At 42.4% G+C, this 11,534-nt stretch overlaps 1 pseudogene; it reads left to right on the top strand.

Moving 5' to 3' along the window:
* The first annotated feature begins 10,195 nt into the window (after positions 1–10,195).
* On the top strand, positions 10,196–10,312 carry LOC130039029 (uncharacterized; annotated as a pseudogene).
* Positions 10,313–11,534: the final 1,222 nt, after the last annotated feature.

The following is an 11,534-nucleotide window of genomic DNA, read 5'->3' as shown; positions in this document are numbered from 1 at the left end:
TTGAGCCCTGGTGCACTGTGTGCAAGACAGGTACCATAACCTACTGTACCATTTTTGTGGCCCCCCTTTTTGGGGGAGGGGTGGGGGGGTAGGGGCACACCCAGCAGTGCTCAGGGCTTGCTTAAGTGTCACTCTTGATGAGGCTCCGGGGACCATATTGGGTGCTGGGGATCAAACCTGAGTCAGCCATGTGCAAGGCAAACAACGTACCTGCAGTACTATCACTCCAGCCCCTGTTCTCATTCTTTAGGAAGGATAGAAGATTCTTCATTATTCTCCATGGTACCGGCTCTTATTTATTTATTTATTCTGACCTAAAACAGATTTTCTGCTCAACAAATGAAAACAATGATCTTCAACTTCATTTAAAGTTAAACTGCTTCCCTGGGTAGTTCCACTTACTGCTTCATATAGTACTACTGCCAGTATGACTGGCTGGGGTTTAGGGCAGTGACCCAGGCTGTGCGGGTCTCAACTTAATTGTGTGACTTAATTGTATAACTTAATCCTTTATAAAAAGTAGTCCATTTCGGGGCTGGAGCTATAGCACAGTGGGAAGGACGTTTGCCTTGCACGCGGACGACCCGGGTTCAATTCCCAGCATCCCATATGGTCCCCCAAGCATTGCCAGGAGTGATTCCTGAGTGCATGAACCAGGAGTAACTCCTGTGCATCACTGGGTGTGACCCAAAAAAGCAAAAAAAAAAAAAAAAAAAAAGGTAGTCCATTTCTATCACTTCAGGTTTCCTGAGGCTCCTGTTCAAACTTTTCCTCTGGTCTTTCTTCTTTTTCTTTAATAGGGACCATACTCAGCAGTACTGGTGAGGGGTGGGACCACATCCTGATGGTCTCTCTGGGGCCACGTGGCCCCTCCCAGCCAGAGCCAGTGAGGGTCTCATGGATTGAACTCAGTCTTTGAACGTGGTAGGCATGTATTGTACCTCTTCATTTATCTTTCTAGACACAACCTTTGCTTTTTTTTTTTTTACCTTAAATTAGGTTGCCTATTCTAGAATTCATATAAATGGAATCATGTAGATATCTTCCACGGGGATTTTTTTTGTTTGTTTTTGTTTTTTACAGTAGTCCACATTACTTGTATCTGTTACTCTTTTGTTATTTTTTCTGTTTTGATTTTTTGATTATTATATCTGTTAATGTCCTCATTGGAGATTGTTTTTCTCAAAGTTTTTGTTATGAGCAGAATTTTGAACATTTACATACAACTTTTTTTTTTTGTTTCTAAAAGTTGCTGTGGGATTGCTGGATTATAGACTATATATGGAGCAGTATGTTACACTCCACTTGCCCAACATACCCGTTAACATTTGGTGGTTTAGGACTTTTAAAAATACTTTTTTTTTTTTTATGAAGGATGTAGGAGTTCTCCTGTTGTTCATCGATTTGCTCGAGCGGCCCCAGTAATGTCTCAATCGTGAGACTTGTTGTTACTGTATTTGGCATATCGAATACGTCACGGGTAGCTTTCCAGGCATTGCCATGAGGGCGAGATATTCTCAGTAGCTTGCTGGGCTCTTCGAGAGGGGCGGAGGAATCGAACTCGGGTCAGCCGTGTTGGCTGCGTACAAGGCAAACTCCCTACCACTGTGCTGTCGCTCCACCCCTATGTAAGAGTACTGTTATTTATTCAGCCACTGATGAGCTGATTGAATTGGGCATGAACTACACCTTACTTTTTTTTTCATTTTTTGTAATTTTATTTATTTAATCACCATGAGAGCAGTTACAAAGCTTTTGGATTTAAGTCTCGGTCATACAATGAAACATCCATACCTTCACCAGTGCCCATTCTCCACCACCAAAAACCCTAGTATATATCCCCACCCTCCCCCTACCTATGGGGCAGATGATTTCCACATTACTCTTTCTTGACTTTGATTACATTCAATAGTTTGACACCACACCCACCATTATTATTTTGGATTTTACCCCAACACTCAGATCTTTTGAAAAGGCAACCGTAGACAATTTGTTTTCTATTGCTGGTTATGAATGACATATGATGTCGCGCAGCTGCAGTAGTGGCTGCGTGATTTTGAAATTCCTCAATTTTAACATTTAAATCTTGGAGGCATTTCTGCCCAAACCTGCTGGGTTCCGAAATTTGTTCCTGAGTCTCTGGTATCATAGCCAGTAAGCAGCTTGATCAGGAGCCAGAACGGCCGTTCATGGGCGGTGACTCAGGGTCTCGTTGGGACAGGGAGGAAAGGGCCGACTCCACCCCCATCCCGTGAGGCCCCGCGTGTCTCGTCTCTGAGGTCCCAAACCTGATTGTCCAATGGTCTCTGGAGGATGACAGCCACCGAGCCAACTAGGGGGAGTAGATGGAAGGACAACACCCTTTTCTCTCCTGGGGTGGCCTGGCGACAGTTAACTACTACGAGGTCCAGACGCATTTCTGCCAAAAGCCACTGGGTTCCAAGATTTGTTTCTGAGTCTCTGGGATCATGGCCGATAAGCAGCGTGATCTGGGGCCAGAGAGGCTGTTCGAGGGTGACGACTCGGGATCTCGGGGTGGGGAGGAAAGGGCCGACTCCACCCTAACACACATTTTCTCTTCTTTCCCCTTCCCTTTGTTCCTCTTGTGTCTTTGTGATGTCTGGGGTTACACACTTGGTTGTGGGCAGTGTGGGGTGGGGGAATTGTACTTGGACCTCATGCCTGCAAAGTGCAAGTGCCACATCATCAGGCCCAAGTTTTTTTCTTGTTTGGTTGGTTTTAGTTTGTATTGATTATATGGTAGTGTTATTGTGGTTTTAATTTGCATTTCTCTGATATATAATGATAATAAGCAACTTTTCATTTACTTACTGGCTATTTGTGCATGTTTTGAGAGAAATTAAAAGTTTTGTGTTATTTGGAGTCTTTGGAGTGATTGTTTAAAAACGTTTGTTAGAGTTTTGGGGCTAGAGCAATAGCACAGCGGATAGGGCGTTTGCACACGGCCAACTTGGGTTCGATCCCCAGAATCCCATATGGTCCCCCGAGCACCGCCAGAAGTGATTCCTGAGTGCAGAGCCAGGAGTAACCCCTGAACATCGCTGGGTGTGACCCAAAAAAGAAAAAAAATATGTAAGAGTTTTGCTTGAGACATTGCTCGGGATATCAAATGCAAACTTTGCATTTGAGAGGCCTGGGTTCAGTCACTGATATCCTATGGTTCTGAGTTGCATTGCCTGGTATGGTCATCAGAGAGAACAATACAGTTCAGAAGATCTAAGAGTTTTACAAGTAATCTGGATCCAGGCGTGTTGTTCTTTTTTTCTTTTTCTTTTCGGGTCATACCCAGTGATGCTCAGGGGTTACTCCTGGCTCTGCACTCTGGATTTACTCCTGGTGGTGCTGGGGGATTATATGGGATGCTATAAGGCAGGCACTGTACCCGCTGTAGTCGCTCCAACCCTCAAATGTCTTCTATATGTAAATGTGAGTTACATGTGTACATTTTTCTCACTTTAGTTTGCTAACTTCCTTTTTCTCTTTCTTTTGAGAGGTAGCACTGTACCTGCTATAGTGCTTGGGATCTTCTCCTGGCTCAGTGCTCAGGAGTCACTCCAGACAGTGTTCATGTGACCGTGCAATGCTGGGGATGCAACCTGGGCGTCCTGCATGCAGAGCATGAGCTCCTGTTGATTGAGCTGTCTGGCCCCTTTTTCACTTTCTGAGTGTTACTTAAGATAGATGATTTTTCTTTTGATAAAGTCCATATTTTCAGTATTTTAAAAATTTAAGCTGTCACCTACAAAATATTTGCCCGTGAGGACAGGTTTTCTGCTACATTTCATCTAGAATTTTAATAGTTTTAGCTTTTTGGTTTAAGTCTGCAATCCATTTAAATTAATTTTGTGTCTGGTATGAGGTAGAGATTGGGATTTTTCCTCACATGACTCACTGGTTTTTCTTCCAGTGTTTCGAGAAGACTTTTTCTTATTCTTTATCTTCGTGCTCTGTTTTGAAAAGCATTATGGTATGTACTAGTCTGTTTCTGAACAATCTTACTTTACCAGTAGCATCTGGCTTTCATAGAGTTGAATTTCAAATTTAAATCTGTCATCTTGTTTGGCTGTTTGTTTTCTGTTTGTCCCATGTGGTCTGTCTATCTTTTCTTCTTCTTTTCTCTTACTTGCTTTTGCTTGCTCCCCCACCCCAACCCCCACCCCCAATTATACTTTATTTTCACTGTTGGCTTGTTAGCTATGCTTGGTTTTATTTACTTTTAGCTTTTTATTGTTCATCTAGGGTTTACACTGTTCCTTGTTTTTGATCCATGTCGGGTATCAAACTCTGGACCTCACTATGCAGAGCAACTCGACTGCTGAGTCATGTCCCTGGCTCCTGCAGTTTTTATCTTTAACTCTTCACAGTTTGCCTTCAAGGACTTTTTCTTTTTCTTTTTTGGAGGGGAATTGTTAGACCGCACCCAGCGATGCTCAAGTGTGGCTCTCCACTCAGGAATTATTTCTGGACCATATGGGATGCCGGAGATCAAACTGGGGTCTGCCTCGTGCAAAGCAAATGCCTAGGACTGTTTTATGTATAATGACATAAAAAACAATATAGTTAGTAATGTAGTTTCCTGTGCTTTTTGCATTTTTTTGTCATACATGTATTTTACTTTACCTGTTTATTGTTTTGGGTGGTGGTTTATTCAGATTTGGGGAGTTAAAGTTAAAGAATAGTCCTTGTGAGGGTGAATATATTTGTGGGAGAAGATACTACCAGAACTCCCTTCCTTTATATTCCATTCTGCATTTACAGAACTGACCAGATGGTGATGGTTTAGGTGTCTTTAAAACTTGATATATTGATATAGAAGTGGAGTATAAAATAACATGAGACTGACATCCAAGGACAGTAGATACAAGGGCCAGGAATATTGCTCCATAGTTGGAAGCTTGCCTCATGAGCAGGGGGTGTCAAGGGGGAGAAGGCAGCTGGAAGAGAGAAGGGATCACTAAGAGGGTTAGAGGATGGTTGGAGGAATCAGTTGGGACGGGAGAGGTGTGCTGAAAGTAGGTAAAGAACCAAACATGATAACCTCTCAGTATCTGAATTGCAAACCATAATGCCCCAAAGTAGAGAGAAAGAGAGTATGGGGGATATTGTCTGCCATGGAGGCAGGGGGAGGGTGCGAAAGGGGGGCGTATACCAGGGATATTGGTGGTGGGGAATGTGCACTGGTGGAGGGATGGGGGTTTGATCATTGTGTGATTGTAACTCAAACATGAAAGCTTGTAACTCTATCTCACAGTGATTCAATAAAATTAAAAAAATAAACTTGATATATTGAGGGAAAACTTTGGTATTTGTGTCAAGAAAATGGTTTCATCAGAGGCTGGAGAGGTAGTACAGCTCTTGCCTTGCATGTGGTCGACCGGGTTCAGTCCATCACCGCATCTTCCCCCGAGCCTTCCAGGAGGGATTTCCTGATTGCAGAGCCAGGAATAAGCCCTGAACATGGCCAGGTGTAACCTAAAAACAACAACAAAGCAACAGCAAAAGAAAATGGCATTGTCATACGCTCTTTTTATAGGACTATATCAAACTTAGAACTTTGAGTATTAATGAGTGAACATCTTATAATTTTACTAGTTATTGACTTTTGGCAAATTATTTCATGAAAAATATTATAATAAGGGCTGGAGTCATATGCTTTTTTTTTTTTTTATAGATCTATATCCTCAGCACCAAACCAGGAGCAGCTCCTGAATCCCTGAACATGGGTGTGGCCCCCAGGCCAAAACTGAATGAATAAATTTAATAACAAGGGAGAAATCTATGTCAGAACTAAGCTCCATTCTCCCAATTCACGCTGCTCCCATGCATGTTCCTTTGGCATGGAGTTGGGAACGAGAGGGAGGCAATGTGGTGAGGGGGTTGGGATCAAACCAGGGTCTCATGCATGCTCAAGGCTTAGTACTGCTACCATGCTCAGGGGAACATGAGGTGCTGGGGATAGGATCTGGGTGGACTTTGTGCAAGGCAAATATCCTACCCACTCCCAGCCTTTTTAATTTTTGTATTTGTGTTTGAGCCACAGCCAGCTGTGTTCCTGTTCTGTGCTCAGGGATCACTTCTGGTGGGGTTTGGGAGATTTGGGGCGCTAGGGATCAAACTGGATTTGCTGTGTGCAAGGTAAGCATGTTACGTGCATTACTGTCTCTTTGGCCCTTCTCTTATAACACTCTTAATTACTTGTTGATCTTCCTAATTGCTAGAGTGTCACTTTATTCCTTCCCCTCACCTTCTCTTTGTTACTTGGTTACTTGCAAGCCTGGTTCTGGTACTCACATAATTTTTAAAGTTGTGCTTGCTGGCAGGTTTGCATAAGACTTCAGTATCCGCATACTTAGGTGTGATCTTCACCAAGGCCTGCACTCTTAGTTGTTGTGCTTGACCTGTGTTTCCCACAACAAACTCTTAGCTGTGGACACAGGTTATGGTGGTGGTACTTACGATACATACTTGCTGGGGCACATACCCCTTTCTAAGGTGCTCACCCATACCTCACGGTGGCTCACTCAGAAATTGTTTATGGGCCAGGGACTGCAGAGTGCAGAAAAAAAAAAAGATTCGGATCTCTGAACCTTTTATTTTTCTGTTTGACTTTTGTTTTTTATATAGTGTTTCAAAATAGAAAATAAAATGGAGAAACTAAATGAGGCTGAAGAGATAGGCCCCGAGTTCGATCCCTACACAGCTTCATAGCACTGCTGGATGTACCATTGGTATCCCCTAACTTCTGCTGGCTTTGAACACTATTAATCCCTGCTGAGCACAGAACTCTCAGGCTTCCCTGCTGATTTTGCAGAATAGCATTGCAGGCGTCACTCTGCACAGTTGGGTATGGCTCTGAAACCCAAAGCTGAGATAGGATAGAAGTCGCCTGTTTCCCTTATCAGCTTGAAGAAGCCCTTTACCTGTTAATCTTTACCTCATAATTAGTATTTGTTTATTTAAAAAAATTTTTTTTGTTATTTTTTGGGTCACACCCGGCGATGCACAGGAGTTACTCCTGGCTCTGCACTTAGGAGTTACTCCTGGCAGTGCTGAGGGGAACATATGGGATGCTGGGAATCAAACCCAGTTCAGCCGCATGCAAGGCAAACGCCCTACCCGCTGTGCTATCTCTCCAGCCCCTGTTTATTTTTAAATTTCATTCTTTTTCCTACTTTTAAAGTTTCCTGTGCTTTTTTCCTATAGAAGTTTTCTTTGACACATTTTTAATAAAAATTGAGATAATCTCATTAGTCACAGGCAAATGAATCTGGTAAGCAACTGAAAATTGTTACCCATATTATTGTAAATGTTTAAATATTTTCTGGTGACTCAATTTTGATTTTGAATATCAGCTTTTATCCTGTTATATTATTGTTTGCCATAGAATTAGTTCACATAATGATAAGGTGCTGACTTCTTACTTATTGGGGCAAATTCTTTTCTCTTACTTGTTAGTAGGTGCTGCCACCAATATTCTGTCAACTATGCCTGGAACTCAGACAAGTTAACTTACTAGAACTATATGCAAACTAAGTAGTGAACTGCATTTGGCCTTTTTAGCAAATATTTTGTCTTTTGGGTATCCATTTTCTTGACTGTATAGATCAGTGGTAGAGCATTTGCCTTGCATGCATGAGCACCTGGATTTGTTTCCTGGCACAGCAGATAATAATTTGACTATTTCCAAGTTGAAGTTGCGTGAAATAAATGGACTGTTTATTACTGGCTTACAGAAAAAAAGAAGGGGAGAATTACTTGGACTGCATATTAAGATCTGATGAATATTTCATGCAAGGGGATTTTAAATAGCTGAAAGATACCATATGTATTTTGGGGGGTAGCCATATCCTATGATACTCAGGAGCTACCCCCAAATTACTGTTCTGTGTATACTTCTAGCAGTGTTGGGGGACCATGTGGTAGCAGGAATTGAGCCCAGATCTTCTGCATGCAAAGCATGTACTTCATTCAGCCCATTGAACTATCACTTCAGCACCAAGATACTACTATATTGTAATATAAATAGTTGCTTGAGTTGGGAGTATGCGGTTTACAGCCATATTTGGTATCAGAAAACAGCCATCATTCCAAAATGAATGGCTCCTCTAGTGTTCTGCAGTTTGTGGTTCTATTTGTGTGTTGAACAGTGCTCTGAGAAAAAAAAAATTGAAGGCTTCAGGGTAAAGTTTTGGTCATTTCTGGGAATATATCCCCTTAATTTGGTAAGCCATTTTTCCTTTCCAAGTTGGGAAAGTAGGAGTAACTCCCAGTACTGCCAGGTGTGGTGTCCAAATCAAAAACAAAACCCATGTACTTTGGGACCCAGAGATAGGTCAAAGGGCTGCAGCACAAGCCAGACTTAATCTCTGGTACCATAAGGTTCCCCACATACTGCTGTGCATAACCTTGGTGACCCCTAGCACCACTGGATCTGAGAGCAGCACTCTAGCTTCAGGCCTTAGTATTGAACTGTCTGGCCTGGTTTATTGAATATCTTTGGGATACTTTCTAACTTTGATTTCAAAAATGGATTTCACTTCATTGGGCTGGAGCGATAGCACAGCGGTAGGGGGTTTACCTTGCACGTGGCTGGCCCGGCCAAGTCCGGTTCGTTTCCTCTGCCCCTCTCGGAGAGCCCAGCAAACTACCGAGAGTATCGCGCCTGCACGGCAGAGCCTGGCAAGCTACCCGTGAAGTATTCAATATGCCAATATGCCAAATACAGTAACAAGTCTCACAATGGAGATGTTACTAGACCTGCTCGAGCAAATCGATAAACAATGGGAGGACAGTGCTAACTTTATTTTAGATGGTAAAACTGAAACTTTTTAATTAAAAAATTTAATTAGTTTTATTTTAATTTTTAATTAAAAATTCAAAAATTTTAATTAAAAAATTTAATTTTGTTTCTCTTTTGGGGTTTTTGGGTACACCTGGCAGTGCTTAAGGCTTACTCCTGGCTGTTCAGCAGTGAGTTTACCTTGTATGTACCTGACTTTGGTTTGATTCCTGATCACAGTGCCAGAAGAGGCCCCTGAGCACTGTCAAGTATGGCCCTCCTAAAACAAAACAGAAAATTACAGGACTGATGCGATAGTATAGTGGGTACGGCGTTTGCCTTGCATGCGGCCGACCCGGGTTCAATCCCCAGCATTCCATATATTCCCCCAAGCACTGCCAGAAGTAATTCCTGAGTGTAGAACCAAGAATAATCCCTGAGCATCACTAGATATGACCCAAAAAGAAGAAAAAATATTTTAAAAAATAAAAAAACTTACAAACCTTAATCTATGCTCTAAATAATCATCCTATGTACAAACATTAATTTTCCCACTTAAAAATGAGAAACAGTGGACATTTCTCTCTCGCTCTTGCTCCCCCCTCGTTCCCCCCCCCCCCCATACTGACAGGGATCAAACTAGGATTGGTCACATGTAGGGTAAGTGCCTTAATTCTTATATTATTTCTCTGGCTCTTTAGTTCATTTCTTACATTCTTCAAAATGCACAGTTATCCTCTGGATTTCTTTTGCACCTTTGTGTCTTCAGAGCTTTATGAGATCACTGAGCTTCTATTTAAGTACTTAGGGCCAGGAAGGCGGCTCAAGAGCTAGCATGTATGCTTTGCATATGGAGACTTTAGGTTCAATCCCAAGCCCTGCATGAACTCAAATTAAGTATTTATATATACTAAACAGTTACATACATATGTATTTGGTAATCAATAGTAGTGACTTTCTAAATTGTTACCAGTTTAGGAGAGCTTCTCAAAATTGTATTCGGGATCTTAATGGGGCAATCATACAAACTTAGTTTATAATACAAATTGCTAAATCCCAACCCTAAAGTTTTGTTCTGAAAATGAGCATTTTTAGCTATTGTGCTTCTTCCCCCCTCCCCCCTACAAGCCCCCCTTCTATCCCACCCTTTTTATTTTTTTGCTTCCCTAGATGTGCTGAGGGAGCTGCACTCCTGGCAATTACCAGCTAGCTGGGCCAGCAGTTTAAACACTGGAGACCACCAGAGCCACCACCGCATTGCCCAGGGGCCTCCAGATTCATACCTGGGCTACTTTGGGGCTCCTGTGCTTTTGTTTTTATTAGAAGGTATTACTTTTACTAAAATATACACACGTGTGGTGTATTTTTTGCAGATTATCTGCAGTTATGGACCCACTGCAGTCATAACACCTGAAAGTGAAGGTTTCGCCGTGGGTGCACACAGCAAACTCCTCAGAAGTGTATGCAGCCTGTTGCTTGTATGGGATATTTGAAGGGACCAAAGAACTGGAGACAGTTCTTTGCAGTGGACATTCATATCTGCTCTCACGTTGTCCCTAATCTTAGCCTCCAAACAGAACAAGGAACCTATAATTGAGGCTCTGTGCTGGGCCAAGTTCAAATTCCCTGGCAGCCTGGAGATGCACATCTTCAAGAATGGGCCTTTAGCAAGGTGAATGGGGATAGTTTGCAGACGTGGTGGCTACGGCGTCAAATAACCCCCTACCTGTGGACCTCTGTGTCCAGATGGCAGGTACTGCACTCCTGACAGCTTCAGATCTGTGTCTCTGAATCTGTTTCCTACCCCTCCCACCCCTGCCTATGTGAGTAGCCTGCTTCTCATTCCAAAAGAATTAAATGTTTGGTCAAACTAATACAGAAAAGATGAACTATTATTACTATTTTAACATTGATAGATTTTATAACAGCAAACCATTTATAATGTGGCCTAAGAGATAGATACATCTAATAATTACTCCCTTGAAATTTGATCAGTTAATGATTTTACAGAAACTAGAGCAAATTATGATTTTATCAAATAGCAAGTGGTTCAGACATTATTTACCTAGTCGTAGAGAGAGTATGGGGATTAAGTACTGTGGATCAGCCTTAGTCTAATCCACAGTGCTACTTGGAGTAGTAAAGTGGCAGCCTTGGTCTGATCCTTGGCACCACCAGGAATAAGCCCTGAGCATCATGGATGCAATCCAGCCCACCCCTCCAATAAGGAAATGACTGATCTTTGGTTTTAATTTGTTTTTTGTTTTTTAAAGAGGGGTTATTACCTGGTGATGCTGGATCCTCTCCCTGGGCCTGAGGGTGCTCAGGGAACACCAGGGCCACACTTTGAGGTGTTGGTGTGGGCAATCCCTGGAATGGAACTCGGGGCCTCACATGTATTGGGTACATGCTCTACCACTGAGCCTCATCTCCTACCAACCTTGATCCCAGTTTTCTGCTTTTTTAGTTTAGAATTTAGTGCTGGTCATTTGTTTCTTTTCATCTTACTCCTCCTTTTCTTGGTTCAGAACAGAGCGTGAGGGCCCGGAGAGAGCATGAAGGCCTGACTTCCTGCTTTGTGTGTGGAAGTCCTAGGTTCAGCCCCCTCCACAAGTGTCTCCCATATTACAGGGAGTAGCTCCTGAACACCTAAGGGTGTAGTCCCCAGAACTAAAACAAATAAAAAAGTAGTAATTCAAAATAGAAAATGAATGTATTAATAGGAACCATTGCA

The sequence above is a fragment of the Sorex fumeus genome, unplaced genomic scaffold (genome assembly GCF_029834395.1).
Source record: "Sorex fumeus unplaced genomic scaffold, SorFum_2.1 ptg000081l, whole genome shotgun sequence".
In the NCBI taxonomy this organism is placed as follows: domain Eukaryota; kingdom Metazoa; phylum Chordata; class Mammalia; order Eulipotyphla; family Soricidae; genus Sorex; species Sorex fumeus.
The sequence above is the reverse complement of the archived record's forward strand: the minus strand, read 5'-3'. Positions and strand labels throughout refer to the sequence as shown.